At 42.6% G+C, this 11,418-nt stretch overlaps 1 pseudogene; it reads left to right on the forward strand.

The window, feature by feature from the left end:
- Positions 1 to 5,783: 5,783 nt before the first annotated feature.
- LOC148006561 (protein SET-like) lies at positions 5,784 to 6,675 on the forward strand (annotated as a pseudogene).
- The last annotated feature ends 4,743 nt before the right edge of the window (positions 6,676 to 11,418 follow it).

Below are 11,418 nucleotides of genomic sequence, written 5' to 3' on the forward strand. Positions count from 1 at the left end.
ATAAACAATTTCAGCAAAGTGGCTGGATATAAAATTAACTCAAATAAATCAGTAGCCTTCCTCTACACAAAAGAGAAACAAGCCGAGAAAGAAATTAGGGAAACGATACCCTTCACAATGGTCCCAAATAATATAAAATACCTCTGTGTGACTTTAACCAAGCAAGTGAAAGATCTGTATGATAAGAACTTCAAGCCTCTTAAGAAAGAAATTTAAGAAGACCTCAGAAGATGAAAAGATCTCCCATCCTCCTGGATTGGCAGGATTAATATAGTAAAAATGGCTATCTTACCAAAAGCAATCTACAGAATCAGTGCTATTCCCATCAAAATACCAATCCAATTCTTCAGAGAGTTAGACAAAACAATTTGCAAATTCATCTGGAACAACAAAAAACCCAGGTTAGCTAAAACTATCCTCAACAATAAAAGGACTTCAGGGGGAATCACTATCCCTGAACTGAAGCAGTATTACAGAGCAATAGTGATAAAAACTGCATGTTATTGGTACAGAGACAGACAGATAGACCAGTGGAATAGAATCGAAGACCAGAAACGAACCCACACAACTATGGTCCCTTGATTTTTGACAAGGGAGCCAAAACCATCCAATGCAAAAAAAGATAGCATTTTCAGCAAATAGTGCTGGTACAACTGGAGGTCAGCATGTAGAAGAATGCAGATCGATCCATGCTTATCACCCTGTACAAAGCTTAAGTCCAAGTGGATCAAGGATCTCCACATCAAACAAGATACACTAATAGAAGAAAAAGTAGGGAAGCATCTGGAACACATGGGCACTTGAAAAAACTTCCTGAACAAAACACCAATGACTTATGCTCTAAGATCAAGAATCGACAAATGGGATCTCATAAAACTGCAAAGCTTCTGTAAGCCAAAGGACACTGTTGTTAGGACAAAACAGCAACCAACAGTTTGGGAAAGATCTTTACCAATCCTATAACTGATAGTGGGCTTATATCCAAAATATACAAAGAACTCAAGAAGTTAGACTGCAGGGAGATAAATAACCCTATTAAAAAATGGGGTTCAGAGCTAAACAAAGAATTCACAGCTGAGGAATGCCGAATGGCTGAGAAACACCTAAAGAAATGTTTAACATCTTTAGTCATAAGGGAAATGCAAATCAAAACAACCCTGAGATTTCACCTCACACCAGTGAGAATGGCTAAGATCAAAAACTCAGGTGACAGCAAATGCTGGTGAGGATGTGGAGAAAGAGGAACACTCCACCATTGTTGGTGGGATTGCAGACTGGTAAAACCATTCTGGAAATCAGTCTGGAGGTTCCTCAGAAAAATTGGACATTGAACTATCTGAGAACCCATCTATACCTCTCTTGGGCATATACCCAAAAGATGCCCCAACATATAACAAAGATACATGCTCCACTGTGTTCATAGCAGCCTTATTTATGATAGCCAGAAGCTGGAAAGAACCCAGATGCCCTTCAACAGAGGAATGGATTCAGAAAATGTGGTACGTCTACACAGTGGACTATTACTCAGCTATCAAAAACAATGACGTATTAAAATTCATAGGCAAATGGAGGGAACTGGAAAATATCATCCTGAGTGAGGTAACCCAATTACAGAAAAATACACATAGTATGCACTCATTGATAAGTGGATATTAGCTCAAATGTTCGAATTACCCTAGATGCACAGAACACCTGAAACTCAAGAAGAATGACCAAAATGCAAATGCTTCACTACCTCTTTAAAAGGGGAACAAGAATACCCTTGGGAGGGAATAGGAAGGCAAAGTTTAGAACACAGGCAGAAGGAACACCAATTCAGAGCCTGCCCCACATGTGGCCCATACATATACAGCCACCAAATAGGTAAGATGGATGAAGCAAAGAAGTGCAGGCCGACAGTAACCAGATATAGATCTCTCCTGAGAGACACAGCCAGAATACAGCAAATATATAGGCGAATGCCAGCAGCAAACCACTGAACTGAGAACAGGAGCCCCATTGAAGGAATCTTAAAAAGGTCTGAAAGAGCTTGAAGGGGCTTGAGACCCCATATGAGCAACAATGCCAACCAACCAGAGCTTCCAGGACTAAGCCACTAACCAAAGACTATACATGGACTCACCCTGAGCTCCAACATTATAGGTAGCAATGAATAGCCTAGTAAGAGCACCAGTGGAAGGGGAAGCCCTTGGTCCTGCCAAGACTGAACCCCCAGTGAACGCGATTGTTTGGGGGAGGGCGATAATGTGGGGAGGATTGGGAGGGGTACACCCATAGAGAAGGGGAGGGGGAGGGGCTAGGGGGATGTTGGCCCGGAAACTTGGAAAGGGAATAACAATCAAAATGTAAATAAGAAATACCCAAGTTAATAAAAAATTAAAAAAAAAAGAGACAGAGACAGAGACAGGAGGAGACAGAAAAACAAAGACATACTGCTACTCTACTTACTGTCCTTCAAGTAAAATTGATACTGGTGCAGTTTGCTTAAAGTGTAGAGAAATAACATTACAAACAAGGTAAATTCATGTTTTGTATGAATCCCACTTTTGGAAATGCATAGGTGTCCCTCCAAATCCGTTTTACCTTGTCTCCACTCCCATCTGAAACATTAAGCACTTGCTCTTCTGGTACCTAGGAGTCATGGAAAGCCTGTATGGGTCTGGTTCTCCACTGGGTTGGCCCAGAACATCCAGCCATGTGCAAGTCCAGGCTCACCTACTGATTGCCTTTTGAGAAGAACCAAGATGAGGACTGAGGTGCTTGCCACTTGAGTCCAGAGAAGGTGTGGCCACAAGTATTGCAGTGGGCAGCAAAATGTTGCTGGCAAAACAGATGAGATCGCCTCATCTGACACTGTGGGGTGTACTCTGGGTGGCATATAGTGACTTTCCACATTCCCTCCAAGTAGACAGACCTGGGGTCACTCCTATGTGGTTAAAGAGGAACTGGATCATTCTACCTCCTGACCCCAAACACTGGTGCAAATTATTTTGTGTATATTGAGCAATTTTACCACAAAGCTGGGACCTGACAAGCACATGTCCTTGCTTCCTCTGCTACCCATGCTGTTGCTGCGGAGGAGAAGGAGGAGGGAGAGGAAGAGGAGGAAGAAACGGAGGAAGAGGAGGAGGAGGAGGAGGGAGAGAATTGAGATGAGAGGAGAGAGGAAGAGGAAGAGGAGGAGGATCCCTCATTGTTATGTCCATTGCAGGGTATGAAAGGCCAGGTGCTTCTGGAGCCAATCACTGAACATTCCAAAGCCCAGTGCTGTGGAAAATGCAGAAAAACACCAGAAACTTTAAAGGGGAAGAAGGCTTGCAGCCTGTCTCACCTGCAGAGACTTGGGAAAAGACTGTCTCTTTGAGCACAGACACCTGTGTAGAAGCAAGGCACAGAGATGATGCTTCTTGGCTCAGGCCATCAGTCACTGTTGGTCATTTAGAGGGGTGATGCACAACTGGACTTTTAAAAATTCCTTCAGAAAATCCTTTTTATTCAGATCATCTTGATGGAAGATACTTCTCTGACCAGGAGGTAAGCCAGACTCACAGGTGGTTGGACCTCAGTAAAAGAAGAAATAAAAAAACTTTTCCTGATCCTAGGAGCATCTTTTACTTATACTGACCAGTGCTGTGGGAGAACACTGTCCACAGCAGCTTGGAGAACTTCCTCACTGGGGACAGTTTCTCTCAGTCCAAGCAGGAGCCACATAATCACGATAAGGTGCTTCTCGAGTTCTGTCCATTTGTCGCATCCACTGCAGTGCATAAGGAGCAAGCAGAGTCAGCAGGTTCTACTGCCCCCATTACCTAAGCAGGGAAACCTCTTCCCCAATAAGAAGACTCAAGAAAGACTGCCATCTGCTAGTCAGCTATGCAGAACAGTGACAGTCACTTTGGAGGCTCTTTATGATGGCACCACCCACAGCAGTGACATCAGCCAATACCTGCAGAACTGAACCATTTTCAAAGGACCCAGATTTGGAAAGCCAAGTGGTTGCTGATTTTACACATTCTGTGTCTGGGTGAGGATCAGCCACCTGGGATCTGACAGAGAGCTGGGTACCATGCTGTGCCTGCAGAAGTGTTACCGAGAGTGTCACAGGCAGCAACCTGGACTAAACCTCTACATCTGCAGTACAAAGGCGATTATTATCTTTTCAAAATAAATGTTATCGTCCACTTAGGCTGCCAAATGTCATCATTATTTCTTGATCCATCATCTCATTTATTTTTGTAGCCCAGGTGACCAGAACCTAGGTAATTCACAGTAAACCACCACCTCCACTGCCTGCAGTAGATCTCTGACTTCTTGCTGCACACTTACATCCTTACATACATCAACATGTTCCATCATTTCAGCCTCTTGTTCCTCTATCCAATATTTTCCTCCCTTTGTGGCTTCCTTTCCTCCCCATATTCCCCTCCCATTTTACCCATCTTGACATAAATTGCAGGATCTCTTGGCCCTTTCTTTCTTAGAAGCAGGCTGGTTTTGTGAAACATAGACTGGCCAGTAGTAATTCTCCATCTTTTTCTAGATCCTGAGTGCTGTGGCGACAGGTTTACACATCCTGCATTTTTAGACCTATCCTAATGCTCCTCTGCCTAGACTGGTGGGTATGCTGAGCAGGCTTTCATGGATTCCAACCCTTACCGTACACACAGGTGTTGACTCATTCACAGTCACTGTGACTGGCAGGTTTTTTTTGTACCTTATTTTTCATTTGTTTTTATGCACCTGTTGCATTGCTTGCCTTAAAGAGTTGATGACTTAAAGATCTTTCTAGGACCTCAGACTTTTGACACTAGGGTACTTTCTTCCAGGGTCTGGCTCATGCCCAGTTTATGTGCCTTTCTCTGGAACAAATGGCAGGGGCCCCACTGCATAATCCTCCAGTATGTAAATAAAGGCTGACACTTTAATTCATGGCTACTCCCTGAAGTCTGGTTAAGAGGGTGAAGTCTAGGGGTTGTGGGGTACAATGTTGGTTTGCAAGAAGACAGTGTTATAAGGGTCTTGAGAGGAATGAAGTATGTTCATCTAGGGAAACTATGGTGTTCATTTGATGGACATATAATTGTAGGCCCTAGACATAAATTTCAGGCAGGAAAAATCAAACGCTGCAGGCAGAGAGAAGTGGGCCACTGATGTTGGGGCCCTGGATACTTTCCCCAACACAGAAGTACAACATGGTGGTCCCTGGCTATTGTTTCTTCCTAGAGAGTGCCATTTGGTGCACCCCATGTGCTCTCGTCCTGGTGTCCACTCTGCAGTCCCAACCTTGGGCATTGCTTTGCCTTGAGGATCAGTGTGTGGCTGCTTATGCATCAAACTTGCTTAGTAATAAAAATGGGCTGGATCCTTGGGGCACTGAACTCACAGAGGTCAATTGTTTGTATGGCCTCCTGGTTACTGAGCTAACAAAGTAGTTAGTAGTTGTTCCTGGAGGCTACTTGACCTGTCCTGGGGACAGCAGATGCCCTAAATTCCATGGGTATTGTTCCTACCAAGGAAGGGTAGTATCTGCACAAGCCAGTAGGAACTTAATCTGTCCTGAGGTCCACTATGCATCCAACCTTTAGGATATTAAGCAGCTGTGTGCGTGTGCATGTACATGCGTGCATGCATGCGTGCATGTGTGTATGTGTTCACATGCACATGTGAATGCTTTTGTGGGTGCTTTCCTTCTTTTACCTTTCTGTTGTACAATTATTTCCTATGTTTATTTGGCTGTAGTTAACTTTCTTGGGTTGTCCTGTGAGTTTCCTCCTGCTGTGAACATCAGGGCTCTGGCCTCTGTCTCCTGGCCACCTCCCTCGCGCCATGGCCCCGAAGCAGCAATCTGCGATCCTGCCTCAGCTCAAGAAACCCAGACCCGTTGCTGCCCTGAAGCTGGAGGACAAGTCGGCCTCTCCCAGCCTGCTGAAGGGAGAAAAAGAACAGCAAGAAGAAATGGAACATATTAATGACGTACAAAATGAAATAGACAGACTTAATGAACAAGCCAGTGAGGAAATTTTGAGAGTAAAGCAAAAATATAACAAACTCCGCCAACCATTTTTTCAGAAGAGGTCAGAATTGATTGCCAAAATCCCAAATTTTTGGGTAACAACATTTGTCAACCATCCACAAGTGTCTGCACTGCTTGGGGAGGAAGTCGAGGAGGCCCTGCTTTATTTGACCAGAGTTGAAGTGACAGAATTTGAAGACATTAAATCAGGTTACAGAATAGATTTTTATTTTGATGAAAATCCCTACTTTGAAAATAAAGTTCTCTCCAAAGAATTTCATCTGAATGAGAGCGGTGACCCATCTTCAAAGTCCACCGAAATCAAATGGAAATCTGGAAAGGATTTGACAAAACGCTCAAGTCAAATGCAGAATAAGGCCAGCAGGAAGAGGCAGCCTGAAGAGTCAGAGAGCTTCTCTGCCTGGTTTACTGACCGTTCTGTCGATGGATGATGAAGAAGGAGAGGCAGAGGATGATGATGATGACGACGATGAAGAGGAGGAAGGGTTGGAAGATATTGATGAAGAAGACGACGAGGATGAAGGGGAGGAAGGAGAGGAGGATGAAGGTGAGGATGGCTAGCACAGAAGACCGATGGATCCGACCTTCTTTTTCATTTTCTTTTTATTCTTTAAATTTCCCCAGTCCCTGGGAGCGAGTTGCAGTCCTTTCCTCCCTGTCCCTCTGTGCTCAGCTGCCCTGATTTTGAGGTTTCAACATCATGGTTCTCAATTAATTTAGGGGAAAATATCTTGAGCAAAATACAACAGGAAAAGAATCTTCATGTTTCTGTTCTAAATTCATTTTTATCCTTGTCTCAAACTGTGGATTCAATGCCACCACACTCTGTGGGAAGAAAGAAAAGCCCTCCAGTTCCCTTGGCTCTGCTGGAGGCTGGAGGGGGCCAGGCCCCTGTGTAGTCCTGCATAGAATTCTAGCTTTTTCTTTTCTCTGTATATTGGTCTCAGAGATTACACTGTGTCTCTATGTGAATACAAACGTTAGCATTTACCAACATGTATCTGTCTACTTTCTCTTGTTTAATAAAAAGGAAAAAAAGAAAAAAGGGGGGTATAGACAGTGAGCAAGTGTGGGATCGAGGTGTCGGGGGGGGTGGGTAGGTGGGCCTCTGACAAAATGGCTTCTCCTTTGGCATGTTTCATTGTGACGTTTAACAGACAGCCTTGCCATTTAAGGTGACACTTAAAATAAAATTCTCTCCTGATGAAGACTTGAGCCCTGCCACTCAATAGGAGTAGCAGCAGAAGCTGTAGGGTTTTATTTGGAGTTAACATTCTCTGTTCTAACTTTTATCTTTAATTTTTTCTTTTCCTTTTTTTCCTCTCTTTTTTTTTATTCTTTTTCTGTTTTCACTGGAAGGAAAAAGATGCTTATTTTAAATGTTGCCGTATACAAGTTGCTTTGTTACAATAAAATCAATGTTACACAATGGACCTGATGCTTTTCTGTCAGAACAGATGCTCCACAGACCTTCCAAGTTTGACCTGCATAATGACATCATGTCAAACTTTGTCTCCCTAACTTCCTATTTTTTGATACGTACTTTGCAGGATGACCTCAGGGCTGTGCAGATTGAGTTAGAGGGATTTGAATCATGTCAATGTCTCCATAACTGAGTGGGCACGGCTTACTGCTGTGGACTTATACCCTTGATTTTTATCTCACATTTGGCATTTTTAAAAAAAAAAATAAGGGTCTTTAGTTGCCTGGATCTCATGGCAGCCCCTGCTCCCACTGTCACTGACCTGATGCTCTAATGCCATCTACAAAGGACAACTGCTGGTGTGAACTGGCAGTGTGAACTGACCGAGAAGGTGGGCTGTCTGTCAGGATGAGCGGTCGGTGAGGTGGGCTGTCACGGGTATGTAGCAGAAGCTCTCAGATGTGACTCTGACCTGGGTGGGTGAAGAGCTGTCTGCCCAGCGCCATTGTGCAGAGAACAATGTTTCGAGAAGCAACCTGATGCATAAGCTTTTTAATGCTGTAAAATAGAGCTAAAATGAAATGCCACTTTTTCAGAGATGATTAATGGACAGCCTGGCCAAATTCAAAGCTTTCTGATGTATAAAACTTTATAAATGGAACTACTCCATCAATAGGCAAAGTATAACCAAAATCTGTCTAGATGGATAGTGTGCAATTTCTGCGCAGGACTCTGTTTAGTAAATACATCACGGTATATGTTAGGAATCTTGCTCCAATAAAGGAACATAAAGATAAAAAAAAACTTTCTTGGGTTGTACTTTTCCTTCTGGTATCTTTGGTATGGCTAGATTTGTGGATAGATATTTTTTAAATTTGGTTTTGTCATGAAGTATCTTCTCCATTTATGGTGATTCAGAGGTTTGCCTGCTGTCATAGTCTAGAATGACATCTTAGACTCTTAGACTCTTAGAGTCTGCCAGGTATGTATACAGGACCTTCTGGCTTTTAAAATGTGTGTTAAGAAGTCTGTTGCAGATTTAAGAGATCTGTTTTCAAACATTACTTTGCCTTTTTCCCTGCAACTTTCACTATTTTTCTTATTTATTTTTTATATGTTTTATGTTTTGAGTGTTATGTTATGGGATGTCATTCCTTTCTGGTCCAAACTATTTGGTGTCCTATAAGCTTTTTATACATTTACATGTATCTCTTTAGGGGAGAGAAATTTTCTTCTATAATTTGGTTGAAAATATTTTCCTTTGAGCTGGGAAGCTTCTCCTTCTATCCCTTCTATTCTCAAGTTTGGTCTTTTCATAGTGTCCAAAAGTGGTTTTTGTGAGGGACATTTATGTTTAACATTTTTGCTTCATTTGTGGTTTTTGTGAGGGACATTTATGTTTAACATTTTTGCTTCATCTGTGTTGGAATAGCCAGTGTTTGCCGTACTAGGATACCTGGCCTCTGGTGGTGTCACACTGCCATGGCTGTCTTGTCCTTACACTGGTCCATAGTTTTCTAGGTTAACAGTTATTATCAGTTTAAATTCTGATTTCTGAGTTTGTCTTTGTTAGATGGATGGGCTTTATTTATTTATTTTCTTTTTGCCTATTTTCCCCCCTTGAATTCTGTTTCTTTTCTGGTCTTCTGCCTGAGTGGCCTGCAGTTCTCATGACCAGTTAGACGTCAAGTTCAGTAGGGTATCTCTACTGGAATTTTGTGTTTGGGGGTTACCTCTGAGATTTGGGGAAACAACAGTGCCCCTGAGGTCCTTAGAACTGGCATGGCCTCAGGAAAAGCAGAGATTATCTGCTGAAGTTGTAGACTTGAATATGTAACTCTGAAAATGGGTGTAGTTTAGGGTGGTTGGGTGAGTTTAAGGGGAGTTAGGGTGCAGGGGATGGTGTCTTACCTGTGACCCCTCATGACAACACTGCTTCCAGGAAAGCTGCCAGAGTTATAGGCAAGAATATGCAGCCTGTGGAATAGGGTGTTATTTGGGGCTTTTGGAGCAGTTTTAAGAGGGAGATGGTGGGCAGGGGATGGGGACTTACCTAGGGTCCCTGGTGCTTGCATGTTCTCTGGGAAAGCAGCCAAAACTTGGCATCTCTTATGAAGAAACATTTAATTGGGGTTGGCAGTTCAGAGATGAAGTTCATTATCATCATGATGGGAATCAGGATGCCATGCAGGCAGATGTAGTAATGGAGAAATAGCTAAAAGTTCTACATCTGGATTGACAGGCAGAAGTAAGTGACAGGGATATTGGACCTGGCTGTAGCATTTGGAAACACAAGGCTCACGCTCAGTATCCCACTTCTTCGAGCAGGGCCACATCTCTTTTAACATAGCCACATCTCCTAATAGTGCTACTCCCTGTGAAGCTATCAGGACCATTTCCACTCAAACTACCACATTCCACTTCCTTTCTCTAAAAGGCCTATAGTCATAGCATAATGCAAAATGCATTTACTCTAATTTCGAAAGTCCACATAATCACAGCACCCGCACTGTTTTACACTCCAAAGTTGAGTCTTTTTTTTTAGTTTGATGCATTTTAATAGCAAACTTACAGGAACAGAACAGCACAGAAGACAGACAGCATTAACAACATGTACTTGCACGTAGGACAACTCCGTTAGAAAAGTCTAGTGAATGGATGGAACCTACTGTATGATAAAACGCTACAAACAGCATTTAGTCTTCGTCAATAAGAAATTTACTTAAAAAAAATCTAAGTGCTGGCATTGTCAGAAAATTTTAACAGGTTTATTTATAATTGTTATAAAGTTGAAATGATGAAATGTATTCACTGAAACATTTTGCTTGCATTAATGCTTTACATCTTGCATTGATCTTTAAAACTTCACACACAAATGAACGTGGAGAAACTGCCAATACCTGATTCTGTCCCCTATGTTTCCACTTGCAATCATAAACTTAGGTGCCTTTGAGACCAAGGAAAAAATATCTAACATTCAGAACTACTGATAACAGGAAGAAGTGGAAAAAAAATTTTTGAGAATGAAATGTTTACTATCATAGTGGACCCTTAAGCACGTTCTGATCATATGCGGCGTGCTAGCTGGATATCTTTTGGCATAATTGTTCCAGGTTTGGCATGGATAGCACACAGGTTGGTACCTTCAAAAGGCCAACCAGATAGGCCTCACTTGCCTCCTGCAAAGCACCAATAGCTGCACCCTGGAAGAGCAGATCTGTTTTGAGGTCCTGAGCAATTTATCACACTAGACACTGAAAGGGGAGCTCTCAAATCAGAAGTTCAATGGACTGATTCTGAGTCTGATTTCACGGAGTGCCACAGAACCAGGCCTGTAAATATGAGGTTTCTTCACCCCTCCAGTAGAGGGCGCACTCTTGAGAGCAGCTTTTGTAGCCAATTGATTCCTGGGTGCTTTAACACAGGTGGATTTGCAGGAAATCTGCTTTGTAGGAGTCATGGTATGGGCACCTCCTTACTTACCCCCCTTCTCCTTCGGTTAAGCTCAGCAAGCAAGAGGCTGGGCTGGCCTTAGAGAGTGGCAGCACGGCAAAGGCTGTGAACACGATTCTTAAAGTCTTTTCTGAGACCTGTGCAATCTCTTAACTGTATTCTCCTTCAAAATCAAGATGAAGAAGCCAGTCACATAATCCAATAAATAATGACACAGGGTAAACATCACCATTCTCAAGGTGTTTGAGTAGAGCATAGCGAGAAAATACTGGATCAAGGCAAGACTGAAAACACTGCATCTCCACATCTGATGTCAGAACACTCATCAGCTCTTTTCAGCCGTGTTGACTGTAACATCCTTCTTCATTACAGAACATCATATGACAGGCCAATAAGAACCACATGGCACAGTCAATGGTAGGCTGTTTTTAAATGTCTTCTACCAAAACATACATGCCAAAGTTAATGCATAACTCTTCATTTGAGCCTTGGGTATGTTTTTGCAACA

This window comes from Rattus norvegicus, chromosome 3 (genome assembly GCF_021556685.1).
Source record: "Rattus norvegicus strain SHRSP/BbbUtx chromosome 3, alternate assembly SHRSP_T2T, whole genome shotgun sequence".
In the NCBI taxonomy this organism is placed as follows: Eukaryota; Metazoa; Chordata; class Mammalia; order Rodentia; family Muridae; genus Rattus; species Rattus norvegicus.